Genomic DNA, 14,614 nt, shown 5'->3' with positions numbered 1-14,614 from the left:
ACTTCAACAAGCAAACTACCCACAGCACATTATATATATCTCTGCTGCACTCTTGTTAAGGAGATAAATTCACACAACAGCCACACAGAGAGACATTTAACCATCCGAGATGAAATTAGCGACCAAAAAGACAGAGAGAGAGAGAAGCTGTATCTGACTCACGTTATCTGATGTCTTCTTCTTTCTATCATGGAGATGAAGTATTCATGTCATAACATCCATTTGTGGCTGTTGGTCATCTTGTTTGTTAGTTAACAGAACTTTATGGCTGCTGCTTAACCAGTCTGATATCATTAGCAACAATGACAAACAAGCTAACTCTCCTGGTTGTTTCTCCAGTTGTTTCTCTCTCCAGCCTCCCTGGCGGTGTCCTGCTGCTGCTGCGCTGCCCTGTCCAGATAATTTCTCCCATTAGCTTAACAACAGTCCTTAACAGTCCTTCCATGGATGTATAAGAGTCCCTCAGGCTGCTACAACAAGCCAGCTGTGGCATTGGCTATTGCAAGGAGCTATATACTGCTGCTACTCTGCCTTACAGTGGAGAGAATTGAAGATGAATTCTGGAAACTATTATTGGACCAACTCGATGTCAATATTGCATTCTGGTTGTTGATTGGTTAGGGAGGCCGTCCTACCTTGGAGCATCATTTTACGTGTCTTCTCCAAAGAAGAGAGAAAAATTATGTTGTAAATAATACTAAGATTTGGTAATGGTTTATTACAACCAAATATTCTTTTTTACATTTTGATCTCCCTTGCATGGCTAAAATGAGCTCTTCTTTGTTTAGAAACAATATGTATATGCTAAATGTCTTTAAAGACGCAGCCTTTACACCACTCAGGGGTTTTTTGTTTTTAAAAGCAAATTGTTTTATTGGCATATAAAATTGCCCCCCACCCCTCTGATGTCATCAGACGGGGGACAATGATATAGTTTGATGCGGTATGTTGTAAGATTCCACGTGGGTTTTCCTCCTGTCCTCCCCAATTATTTCAGTCACCAGCTGCCACTGCCATGGGGGTTGAATGCAGTTCATTTTTGTAGGATACAGCAGAAAGGCCTATATACATAGAGTACATTATACAAACTTTGTATGAAGTTTGGTGTTATTATCATTTATTTTAAAAATGGAGTGAGAGTGACAGTTTAGTGATAAAGTGCTGTAGAAAAATACAATCAAAACTAAAAGTTGTAGCTCTGCACTGCAGTTTTTCCCTTATTAGGGCCCAAATACCTAGCGGTTCGCTCACACTCTCCATTCAAATATATGAGTATTTTTCTGTGTCCAGCTGCAGTTACTTATTGTCTCTACACACTTGACAGTACACATTTCAGTCAAACTTTGACCAGGTTATGTGGGTTAAAATTCTTTCCTTTTCTAAAAATAGACTTGATGAAAATTAGGAAAGTAATTTGTTTTACACACAAACTCATCAAGAGTTTTCAATTTACTAATTGAAATTCAAGTGAATGGGCCCAAAACTTGCATAATTTTGATGCCACAGATGTGAGCAAGACAGACATGTCTCACCCTGCAGAAAATTGTCATCCTCACACCGTTGAGATTTGATGTTTCGCCATGACAGAGGAAGTTGCTATAACTTTATTGTAAATGCTCCAGTCTGCACCACACTTTACATGTTTGATAAGACTCCTGGCCTGAACACGTCTACATGACAATATTCCATCAGTGATGCAAACTGGCTGAATAGAGCCCCCTATGAAATTTCAGCAAAGCAGCCCCAGCAGCAGGCAAAATAGAGGACAAAGAAAGTGAAATATATCTCCTTCTTGCACTGTCTGAAAACATCTACATGCCTGTGACAGAAGCCCTTCGATTGCACCGCAGCCTGACATCCGCGGAGGCGTGAGGGCCCGTTCAACGTTGCTTGCAGCTTTAATTTTAAGTTATATTCTGTTAATAACATTGTGCTGCAACCTCAGACTGGGATTAGTAATTTTAGTTTCTTTTAAGATTTCCCAGTGTGATTGGCTGCATAGATGGCACACACATTCCCATCACCGCTCCCTCACGTAATGAAGCCGATTATGTGAATAGGAAGTCCATTCACAGCGTAAATGTACAGGTACATTTAGATTGACTACTGTTTCAAAATGTTAAAGACTGCATCATAGTTCAACTAACATCTGTCATTCTCTGCACTGTCAAGATCATATGTGATGCTGCATACATCATTTCCAATGTGGAGGCCAAGTGGCCTGGGTCTGTTCATGACTCAAGGATATATCGCAAGTCTAACCTGAGCAACAGACTGCAACGTGGTAAGCAGCCTAAAGATTTGCACAATATAATTCACTTGTCTCCCTCCTTTAATACACTCTAATGTATCCACTATACATTACAGGAGAGTTTGATGGCCTTCTGCTGGGTGACAGGGATTACCTATGCCAACCTAGGCTGCTGACCCTTTACCCTGACCCTGAACCAGGCCCCCAACAGAACTTCAACCGGGCTCACTGCAGTACGACAGCCCGGGTGGAGATGACCATAGGCCTGCTGAAAGCCCGTTTCCAGTGCCTACGTCACCTCAGGGTGACCCCTTAGAGGGCCTGTGATATTATTGTGGCATGTGTTGTTCTTCATAATATTGCCACTATTAGAGGAGAGCAACACCCTGCCCTACAAATTGAAGACCCTGATGATGACCCCATCCACCTGCCAGCTATCCAGGACAGCAGAGCAGTCAGAGACACCATATGCCATAATCACTTTAGAGTTTAAGTCACCGTCATCACCACCACCACAGCAGTCAAATAAAGACATAATACACATTTCATTTGGTCTTCTTTATTTCCTACAAATACAAAAGCAAGTTTAGTTTATGTTCCAATAGTTAACAGGATCAACATAATTCACCTGTGACCATGCACCCACCTCTAACTTGTGCTCCAGTATTTCAATTTCCGAATCTGCCCTCCTAATCTGGCGGTCCAAGTATAACATTTCTTTATCGGTTTTCTTTATTTTTTTTTCCAGCAGTGTTTTTTTTCAACTGTGTCAATCTGTGCAGTGGAAGTTGAGGGACCCTCCTGCTGCTGCCCAGCCATGCTCTGTTAAAAAGGATGAGAATGTGTTAATACTTCAGTGTAGGCTAAATGTCACTCTATTTTCCACCAGAATGGTAAGAAATGTGAATGGGAAGAGAACTATCAGTAACATATCATGTTACTTCTATAGGCCTTTCTGGATCCCCGTCTGTAAAGGCAGCAGACACAGTTCCCTCGTCCTCTTCATCCTAGATGAGTGATATGTTTCAGTATACTTAAACTACAATTTGGCAAAATCTTTGGAGTATTGCCTACTTACAGTTACAAGATCTGTTATTGCATGAGGGGGCTCCACCAGGCAGATAGCACCATCAGAATCTGTTGGGACAAAAGAAAAAAAAAAAGACATGAAAGGGAAATAAATATTTGCATGAATAGGCCAAAAAAAAAAGATATATAGGCCTAGGCATATTACATTTTATAAAGGCACTTGTGTCTTGGGGGGTGGGCTCAGAGGATGAGCTCAGGGATTCCCTCAGCCACTGGCCTTCCTAAATTCTGGCTTAGGGCCAGCTCCTCTGCCTCCGTTAGAGGTGGTGGTGCTGGGCCACCACCCGTTTTACGGGCATCTGCCTTCTATCTGTTGGCTAAGTAGAAGTCTGTGTTAGTTTAAATAGGATTAATTATTTAACACAACAGCACAGTCACAGCAACAGCTACTTAATATTTACTTTACAATGTAAAACATGATCAAAATGAGGTACCCCCATGAAGTTATGCCAAGGTCTTACCTGTTTGAACAATGTTTTTATATTTCATCCTAAACTGCTGCCAAGTGCGCTTCTCCCCCGCGGGATTGCACCTAAATGAAATAAATGAATAGGCTACCATTCAAGCAGTTTTCCCCTGTAATATTATTGTGATTGCAAAGGACTAATTTAAACTTACGCATTGACCCGAGCAGCAATGTTCTCCCACGCTGTCTCCCTCTCTTTTGCAGCTGCAGCGGTATTGCACTTCTTTTTGAAAATGTGTTCAAACTCGCCGTATGAGCGCATTAAGATTTCTAATTCTAGTGGGTTGAAAATGCAGCCTTCCTTTTCCCCGTTGCCATGGTGACTCATCGAATCAGGGTTCCACTGATGCTGGCTTTTTATAGTTGTGGTGCATGTGCTTAACTCCAGGTGAAACTACTCTGAGTTGATTAAACTGATTCAAATTAGCTGTTCTGGAACCGGAAACTCAGAGTTTCCTATCTCAGAGTAGATCAACTCAGAGTTCAGGATTAGACTCAGAGTTTGTTGAACCTGCTTTGTGAAACGGACCCCTGTTCCATGACCCAGAAACTGATACATCACCACTTGGAGTGTGAATAGCATGAAAAACACTAAACCTGCAGCTCAGAGAAACCAGCCTGAAAAACATTCTCAAAACAATCTGGTCATAAAAAACAAATATTCCCAGTATTAACCAGGTGATGACAAACATATTTCAGATGACACTTCAGTACTGTTTGCTCTTCCAATTGAGCACATGTATTATGAACCAGGCAGTAAAATGTCTGGAGGGACTTTGGCACTAAAAGGACTGTAACATTGACAGATATCTACTTGCTTTGCACAGAAATTTTGCACACTTTTTGTGCAGGAGGACTGTGGATCTTGTCCCACATCACTTACATTGTAAGTGCATTATGAAGGGATCTTCTAATGGTCAGTTTGAACAGGAGGAATTATTACAACAAGAAGAACATGTTTCACTGTTCATTTGGGCTCCTGACTGTTGTTTTAAGACAGACTTGAAAAACTGTGAACCCATCCTTTAATTACTAGACTGGTAGTCAGTTCCACCTTATCTTTGTTTTTTTTCTATTTTACATCCCATTTCTGCTAATGACAAAATGTTCCTGCCATATTGATTTTTTTGGAATAAGGAATTTGTCCATTAATTATAAAACACTTTAATATCACATCTGATCTTTCTGAGGACATTGCAATATTTGGAAAGATTGTGTAACTGTGTTGAGCAGAGACATTTCAACATTTCATTTTTCAAAGCGACAGTTAGCTAACACACAAATTTGAAATTGCAAAGAAGAAACTCTCTTTAATAAGTGAATATAAAAAAACATTTATGTCTGAAATCCAGGATCTGGTTTGAGCAGCTCTGCCTCCAAGAAATGTTTGAATAACATAAACTTGTTGGGGAGTTGGCTTGTGAATATGATGGTGTTGAATTGTAGTACTCTGCTGGAGAACTCAGTGCAGGTCAGTCTGGATGTGGGCATCAGTAAAGTGTGAATGTAAAAGCTGCAGCATCACCACTTAAGAGGATGCACAACAAACCTCAACATAGATGGACATGACCAACGAACTCCAGGGCGTTTGTGAGTCTGTCCGTTTCCCTCGACAAGAACTGTTCCTCTTTTTTTGTGAATCTGCAGAATATAAGATCACACCTCTCTGGTTCACTCATCATTGGACTTTAGCGAGTTGTTAGTAACTGAACACAGGAGGCGTTTATAGCTGAGATCCAGTGTCAACAAGCGTTTAAAGATGAGGAAGACTCTCTGCATTTGTCTGCTCACCCTGGCTATCGTGATGCTGTTCTGTGCATCAGGAGGTACAGCTCTTCATCTACACTTTTTGCACTGTTTTACATACAGAGTAATGAAGTTATACTAGTCAACAGATTATTGTTCTGTAATGTCATTATGACTTTGTGCTTAATGCAACAAATATAAGGCACAATATCTCATGTTTTTATAGAGCAGTAATAAATTGCACAGTAATGTAGTACCATACATGAAAGGTTTTTCTCCAACCTATAGATTGCTGCACACAATAGCATTAAGGGTACAATTAGTAAATATAATAATAATAATGATTATTATTACTATTGTTTATTTATGTATTCATCTATTTAGCACATTTTCAAACATAGTTGCATAATGCTTGTTCTACTGTTTACATTTGTTTACAATGTGAGATCTATCAATGTATCACACTGACCTGTATGAAAGGTGCTATACAAATAAATTGATTAAAAGTAAAAGCCAACAGAGGAAACAGTAAAAATACTAAAATAATTAGATTACAAGAAGTCAACTCTAAAACAATGAGGGGCACAGACCACAACAAGATAAAAAGTAGTTACAATTTAAAGGTCTATATTTAAATTATTGGACTCTACTGGAATATCTTTGTATGATTTACAGCTAAAAGCTCCTTATTGATCTTATACTGGCCCTTTATGCAACCTCTTGCAGCTGTAGAGTCTTGCTTCAATAAAAACTACAAACTGGGAAAGACCTACGTTTCTAAGTTTTTAACCCCTTTAGAAATGAATCACAGCCTGATGTCTATATGAATAAAGAAGTATTAGTGGTGAATCTTGGACTGATCATATTGTCTGGGTCCCTCCCAGTGTGTAACAGTGTCATGCTTGTTGTATTGATGAGTAAAAAATTAATTCACAGTGACTCTCTCTGTTTGTGTGAAGGTCTGGCAGGTTCTACCATTTCCTGCTGCGAGAAGACCTATGCTCTGAAGAAGGATTGGCAAATCAAGGCATGTGTTGAACAGAAACCACGATCTGGTTGCCGGCACCATGCCTTCCTGTAAGTACAGCATTTTTTTTTGAACATGTCTTTAAACATACTAAACCTGAATAAATCTGTATTCATCTCTCTCTGATGTCATTACTGTAATCTGCTGGAAAACTAGTCGAGAAGAACTTCATGATACCAGAACACCACTTAGTGACATGAAGGCATAGCTGTTTCAGGGTTAAATATATTTTATTACAGGATACTTGAGCTTCATTCAGGTTTGGTTGCATAAAGGAATCTGTCAAATGATAAATGTTTGTCTGATATTCGACACTTAAGACACTGCTGTAACAACAACAGAGGAATACTGGGCTCTTTACAAGTCAATATTTAATAAAAAAACACCGTGGGACTAATGTTTAATAAGGTGTTGTGGATAGAAGCATCAGCCTACATTCAGGTAATAATAAAAATGTCTAATTGTTTCATTTCTCTGTTTCCTGTTTCTAGGATTATAACCGACAGCGATGAGGAGAAGTGTCTCAAACCAAATCTCCCGTGGCTCAAAAAGGAAATAAATGAGGTGACAATTAGTTGTTAAAATCTGCTGGGTTAACAAATGTGATATATTACGAGTACATAGTGTGCTATAGTTAGAAGGTCTGGAGAATCAAAATAGTTTCAAACCTTGCAGGATGTGATGAATTTGATTTTTACCATGTTGACAAATTTCACATTTTTGCATGATCAACTGACCTGTCATGCGTTTACTAAAATATTTTAGGTTTTGCTGGCTAAAAAATTGGAATTAATTAATTAGAAGTGTTCCAGTTAAACAGTCTGTATTTTCCCTATGATTACTGCCAAGCTGCAAAGTTCTCTGAAATTATTTGAACCGTAAAAACAAAATACTGTATTAACTGAACTTTTCCAGCCAAGGATTGGTTCACACTATTTCATGGTCCTAATTACTTCCATACAAGCATCCTGGAAAGAATAATATAATTTGGTACTGAATTTAGGGAAAAACAGAAAATTCCCTCAATTCTTCAATTTAAAGCCAAGTAAATATTCATTCATTATCCATTTATTGTTGAAAATTACATGTTGAATTGTATTCTTAGTAGTGATGTGCAGAGAGCCCAGTATTTATATTTATATTTGTAGCAAAATTATTTATATTTGTATTCAAATAAAAGTGAAAATAGGTGAAAAAATTCATTTTTTGTTTTTATCATGCTTTTAATTTTAGGACATTAAAGTGTTAAAATAAGTGTTTTAACCTTTCTTTCTGCCTCTCTGCACCACAGGGAAGATTGAGGTGTCCTCCAGTGATCTCAGCCAATCGCAGATTTGAAGTCCTGGATGAAGATGATCTGGAATAAAAACAGCAGCCCAGAACAATTTCTGATGATTTACTACTTATTGCTTTTACTGAAATATCAAGATGTTTCAAGCAGAGTTGTTCTTTTTTGGGAGAAATAAACCTGAAGCCAGAAATAAATCATATTAAATTGATTTGAAAAGTGACTGACTGTTGTTTTTCTACATTTATAAAGTTCACTTTTAGTACAGGAGTTCATAGTAGCAGAGCAGATGGACCCAAATGCAGGAGACATTAGGCACAGGAACTGAAGAATTATCTTTATTAAGTCTCAGAAATGCATGCAAAGCAAAACTGAACAGGACAGAACAAAACTGAGCTACAAAGGATCCAACAAGACTGAACTAAAACACAAGACTGAAATACTAAATGAACTAACAAGGAGATGAGGTGCAGGTGGGGAGATGGGCTGAGAAACTCAAGTGAGGGGAATGAGGAGATGAAACAGGAGAACAGGAAAGAAGCTGATAGGTTGGGGAAAACACTGAGAAAAGGGCAGGGCCTACGAGGCTGAATGCAGGACAGGTGTGAGGGAAAAGCAGGCTGGGGAAGAGCACAGGAAGACAGGAGGGAAACAGTGCAAACAGACAACCAAAAACAAAGCAGGCTCAAGAAAGCCTTAAATACCAGCAGGCCAAATACAAACAAAAAACACTACAGAGCTACGTGGGCTTAAAGTCCCAAAACATAGATCTGTTCCATGACCCAAAAACTGATACTTCACCAGTTGGAGGGTGAAAAGTATGAAAAACACTAAACCTGCAGCTCAGAGAAACCAGCCTGAAACACATTCTCACAACAATCTGGTCATAAAACAAATATTCTCAGTATTAACCAGGTGAAGACAAAAGTATTTCATATTTCACTTCAGTTCTGTTTGCTCTTCCAATCGAGCACATGTATTATGAACTAGGCAGTAAAATGTGTGGACAAAGGTTCAATGCAACAAGCATCAGTATCTCCACTGGTCCTTAAATATAATCTGCAACATATCTTCTCTTCTGTATCTTAACAGAATACAATACAATGCAATGTGAAGCAATGATATACATTTACATGTCGTTCCACTTTATCTGAGCTTATGATGAAGTAACATCTGTCAGTTACTGATATCAACATGAACTAAAAACCAGGTGTGTCTCCAAACTGCCAGTCTAAACTGATTATTTCATATCTGATTAACCATTATTGCTACAGCATGATATGTTCCTTTTTATGCCGAAACACTAAGACACGTTGATGAAGATAAAAAGCCATCGGCATGTTGACGCCTGTTTAGAGAAGCCAAAGAAACACATCGTCATGGTGACAGGACAGATGAAGGACAGATGAAGGACAAATGAAGCAACAGCAAAGAGGAAGAGACTCAAACCATGATATCCAAAAAGGTGATTGCTTCACATTAACGTTCATGAGCATGAATGTGTTGTTTATAATCTGCATTTCACTGGAAGCCTTAGCAAAGACAGAGTGAACTTTAATTTGGCTTGTATTCAGCTTGTTTTATTTTATTTTTAACTGGTCAGTTGTAGCTTTGTAGAAAATATCTCGATTTTCTACTCTTTTTTTTTTTTTTACAAAATGTTTTATTTGCATCTAATGAGCTCATCTTTCTCAGTGTGGAACATTTAATGAGGTTTTATATACAATTCTGAAAACATAAACAATTTTTCATCTCATATGGACCAAATTTGCTTCCTGCCAAAAATATGTATTTTAGTTTCCCATTTAAAAAAACATGTAAATCTTTAATCTCATCAATAACTTCTCACCATTTTATGCATTCGTAGATTTCTCACATTAAAGTTATTGTACAACTTCATGGTCTCAAGCTACAATAAATGTTTTCATAGGAAGCCAGTAAGATCAGCACCACTGCCATGTGCTTAAGAAATAAAATGTATATTCATTTTGACAACTTTATTAAATTTTCCAATTGTGAATTGATCTATAAATGTCAAATCGAAGCTGCTGGTGCTCAGAGACCTGAGAAAACCTGTCAGCATTTCTAGATCAGTAACTCAGGGTGCAGCTGTGGATATAGGACTGGCCGATACGGACAAAAAAAATCAAATATCAAGTTTTTTTCAAGCTTGGTGTCGATTCACGCTTTTTGTTTCCCTGCAAAATGCAGACCTGAAACATCAAGCAAGAATAATAAAAGACCTGCACCACCTGCAAGACTGTGATCATTATGCATAAAAAACACAAAACTCGTAATGAAATAGTCAGAGACAGCTCGCAACCTGGAGTCATGACAGACCCGTAAACTGCTGCAGGTGTTTAAGTATTGTGACTAATTAAGTCGTGACTCAAAAGGCTAATGTAGCAGCTATCATCTACCTCACTTTATGACTTAAAAATAAACTTTGTGTGCATAATTTAATATCTCAATTTATCTGATTTAGACATTTTACATATCATGCAAAAACAAAAATTCAAATTAATTTGAGATATCTCCCAGACTTATGTGGGGAGTTTTCAGACTTAATCTGTTTTGTGTAACACACAGAACTCAAACTGGATCATAACTGGGATTATTTTGACTCCAATCTGAAGCAGTTTCTGAAGAGTGATCATTACAATTTGTATTTGCTACGTCTTGTTTGTATTTGTGTAACTGCATATGTATTTTTGTTGCACTGTATGTAGTTTTAGCTGATGCAGTAAATTCTTGGATATGTGGATTGATCCATTGATGAGACTGATTGAGTTATGATTGAATTTATTATATATCAGGATAAACCCCTTGAGATGTATCATCTTGTTTTTAAGGGGGTCCCAAACAACACTCATAAAACAAATGGAAAAGGTACAAGACACAGTGATTTATAACACAGCAATGATACAACAAACAACATACAACAAACAAACAATGTAATGTCATGTAATACTGGAAACACTTGTGTGGGTGTGCAGGGCCTTTAACATTTCCTCAAAACTTTTTTTCATTTCAACTTGGTGGCTGCAGGACTTCTTTTCTCCACTTGCTGGCGACAAAGTTTTGATAAACACTGACCTGTAGTGAACATCGACTCCACACACAGGTGAAGTATGTGCTGTACATGGTGTTTGTGTGCAGCGAACCTTCAAAGACTCTCATCAGACTGGTTTCAGTGGACAGTTTCAGTGTTGCTGATGATCCAAACATCCATTCAGAGGCTTTTCCTGCATGAAGAGAACAAAAAGTCTGAGGAAAACATGAAATATTTCAACATTTTAGCATGAAAATTGGCAAAATATATATATCAACAATACAAAACGCTCCTCACAAATTAGTATTTTAATGGTTTGTCTTAGATATTTTGGGTATTTTTCAGTTAAAACTGTATCAAGTATGTCACAGGCTATTGTTTTTACCCTCTTCCACATGACAGTTGTGCATTAATGCATGTTTAATAATTGTTTTTACTGATTTTTTTCCACCACACCACCACCAACAAATATGAACAGGTCTTCATTTTGACCTGCAGGGGGAGACACTCACACACATCAATCACAGACCCACACCAAAAGGAAACAGAAATATTTCAGGCAAAAGAGAAGCTGCTTCAGGTTTCCTTCAGTCAGCTTAAGAGTTAAACTATGAAGACTTTCTGCTTTAAAATCCAAACATCAACTCTAAATCGGTCACCTGTTTTTGCTCGGACCATGCTTTTAATTTGGAAAAGTACAGGGTGAAATTTGTGTGGTCTATGAAACATTCCTAATCACAGTGCTCACTGCTCTTTTTTGAAAAAGAAATGAATAAATACATTTTAAATAAATCCGTCTGAAGTAAAAAGCAGAGTCAGAACTTACTGGAGATCAAACTTTTCAAAGTAACCTATTAATGAATGAAAATCTCCTCAAACTGCATAACAGATCACACCATCAATCATTCATCACTCTCACTGTATGTGTCGAAATGAGTCTGTGTGACCTTTTCTCTAGTTGACATTTACAACTTTACAGTCAACAGATCTCGCACTAACAAGTTACAAATGAATTAATTGAATAGTAATGATGAACAAGCAGCACAAAATGACAAAGACCAACATCTTTATATTTACATCTTAAAACAATGTAAAAGAGGTCAAAAGTTATATAAAGCTACTGCAGTTACAGACAATTCAATCCAAATTAAATTAAATTAAACTGACTGATTTATATTAAATACAATCTTTTCACTAGTCATTTTGATTCCCCTCTTTAATTCTAATTAGGGCTGAAAGATTCTGATAAAATATCTAATTGCGATTATTTTGACTGATATTGTAGTTGTGATATGATTTGTGATATTAGAAGGAATCATAATTTTTACATCAATTTTTTAATTTTAATTGAAAAACAAAAAAGAAGAGAAAAGAAAAGAAAAGAAAAGAGCAACTCTTCCTCGGGTGACTGAAAATGTCAATGCATGACGTGATCAGACTGTCAGCAAGAACAGTCTGTTGACAATTACATAAAGAGGGATATTATAGTAAGGTTGCGGTGAATAAACCCCTTATTTCAAAGATGAATGTACATTTGAGAGTTCAGTGGTCTACAGAGATGTGGATAAAAGTGATCATATGAGTCATCTTTCACCATATTCTTGACAAGTGGGCGAGTGCACGTGTGGCGTTTGCAATGTGTGCACTAAAAAAGAAAGAAACATACACACCAAGAAGAAAAAAGCAATCCAAGCGTCCAGCAGTGCTCATGTTGTAAAAAAAAAAAAAAGATTCAGTTGAGAGAAGATACAATAAAGCCCAGAAATATACACAACACAATCTGAACATAAACTTTAACATATGTGGAGATACATGGTTTTCACTCAACAGTAATTATGTTCACTCACTTCAGGTTACAGTGCCTCCAGTTTTAATAGCATAATGTATCAGATGAGAAGACTAAAATAACACTGTGCTGTGGCAGGAGGTTGGTACAGTCCAGGGTCCAGGTGTACTATATTTAACAGTGCTTAATGCATCCGTCAGTATTTTACAGATTGGCAGCCAGGGGCCTGTAACACAAAGCAAGTTCAACTTAGTCTGGCTGTCTTGGGGTTGCCTGCTGCACTGAACATTGGCCATCCTGGATAACCAGTATCATGAAGCTGTCAACTCTGATGGAAAAGAGGGAAGATTGGTAATTACAGGCGACATCATCAGAACCATAAACAAAGTACTTAATATGAAACAGTAGATACTGTGCCTGTGGGAAAATTTGGTCATAGCGACAGCAAAAAGTGGTATTCCATTAGGTGAAATGTAAATAATACAATCACATAACTACAATAGAATAAGAAGATGTATTAAACCCAAGTTAAACTAATCTTGCTTCGTGGTACAAGGTCCCAGACGTCACCTGCACCAGCAACATAACTCAAAAAATGAAAATTATATTTGTACCATTTAAAGATAACAGAACTTAAGTGTTGACAGTACAAAATTAACTAAATATGCACATTTGCATTAAATAGTAAATAGATAATTGGCTGCATATATATATATATACGCTTTTATCCAAAGTATTTTACAGTGTTTCTGCTGCTCACTCAACCGTTTACACACACATTCACACACAATGATGACAGCAAGCTACCACGCAGGATGCTGCCACAACCATCGGGAGCGATTTGGGGTTCGATGTTTTGCCCAAGGTCACTTTGGCAAGCAGACGGGAGGAGTCGGGGATCGAACTACAGACCCTCTGATTGGTGGACGACCCGCTCTACCTCCTGAGCCACAGCTGCCCCCTACATCTATGAATTATGTGGATTAGGGTTAGGGTTAGGGTTATGTCAAAAATGCTACTAAACTTAATGCAAAATCAAATTGTGTTGGTTTAATTATGAAAAATGTCCAACTGAATGTAAACCTAAATGAGAAAAAGCAGAATCAAAGTGAAAGTGAATGGAAAACATTGAATATCTTAGACTGCTTGTCACGCAATCCAAACTATGAATGTCACAAGACAGAAGAGTCTGAGATCTTTCTCGGATTCTCTGAAGTTGTTCACAGCAACAGCAAAACTACTGAGAAGTTGTCGTTGTGGTTGAAATGTTTTCATGCTGATTATCATGGGTCACGTGTTTTCGTTTCATGACAGTGAGAAAGAGAGGACAGCAGCAGGTGTGAACTTCACATCTCTCACCAGTCATGTTATTTATGAGCTTGCAATGATTTGTTGATTTAGTTTGAGTTTATTTATTTGTACAGGTTAAAGTCAAACAAATACACAAACAGCAACAACAACATAATCAATGTGCAGGGAGAGGGAAAAAACTAGTAGGCTTATTGATTACCTTTACCTACATAATATACCTACATATGTACATGAAAAACTAAACAAATAACAAACCAAGCAAAGCAAAGTCAACTTTATTTATATAGCACATCTTAACACAATAAAACAAGTACAGGTGCAGAAAGAATCAGTGCAGAATATAAAAATATCAAAATATACAAAATACACACACACACATAAACACATGTTGTCATTGGTCACTTTTGGGGACATTACATAGACTTACATTCATTTCCTGGAAACTTACCCTAACCCTAACCATAACCATTGTTTGCCTAAACCTAAACCTAACCCTAACCTTAACCACTGACCCAAAAATTTTGTCCCCAATTGGACAAGCCGTCCCCCCTTAACTGGTTTTTGTCCCCGAAAGTAGCCTATGACAGACCACACACAC

At 37.6% G+C, this 14,614-nt stretch overlaps 3 long non-coding RNA genes across 4 annotated transcripts in view; 1 reads left to right on the top strand and 2 right to left on the bottom strand.

The window, feature by feature from the left end:
- Positions 1–1,928: 1,928 nt before the first annotated feature.
- On the top strand, positions 1,929–2,799 carry LOC137173317 (uncharacterized). The gene is made up of 2 exons (XR_010925148.1): positions 1,929–2,284; positions 2,368–2,799. It is a non-coding gene; the product is annotated as an uncharacterized lncRNA (long non-coding RNA).
- Positions 2,800–2,896: 97 nt separating this feature from the next.
- Positions 2,897–4,091, bottom strand: LOC137173318 (uncharacterized). 2 transcript variants are annotated; one of them, XR_010925150.1, is made up of 3 exons: positions 3,959–4,091; positions 3,486–3,872; positions 2,897–3,388 (listed from the first exon to the last, which is right to left on the bottom strand). It is a non-coding gene; the product is annotated as an uncharacterized lncRNA (long non-coding RNA). The 2 variants fall into 2 exon arrangements; XR_010925149.1 differs by having other exon boundaries at positions 2,897–3,872.
- Positions 4,092–10,652: 6,561 nt separating this feature from the next.
- Positions 10,653–14,614, bottom strand: part of LOC137172988 (uncharacterized) — a 61,070-nt gene continuing 57,108 nt past the window's right edge. The window contains exon 2 of the long non-coding RNA XR_010925094.1: positions 10,653–11,112. This is a non-coding gene — a long non-coding RNA (uncharacterized lncRNA). The remainder of the gene's footprint in view (positions 11,113–14,614) is intronic.

This window comes from Thunnus thynnus, chromosome 21 (genome assembly GCF_963924715.1).
Source record: "Thunnus thynnus chromosome 21, fThuThy2.1, whole genome shotgun sequence".
Classification (NCBI taxonomy): Eukaryota; Metazoa; Chordata; class Actinopteri; order Scombriformes; family Scombridae; genus Thunnus; species Thunnus thynnus.
Note: the sequence above shows the minus strand (reverse complement) of the source record. Positions and strands in the feature narration are given on the sequence as shown.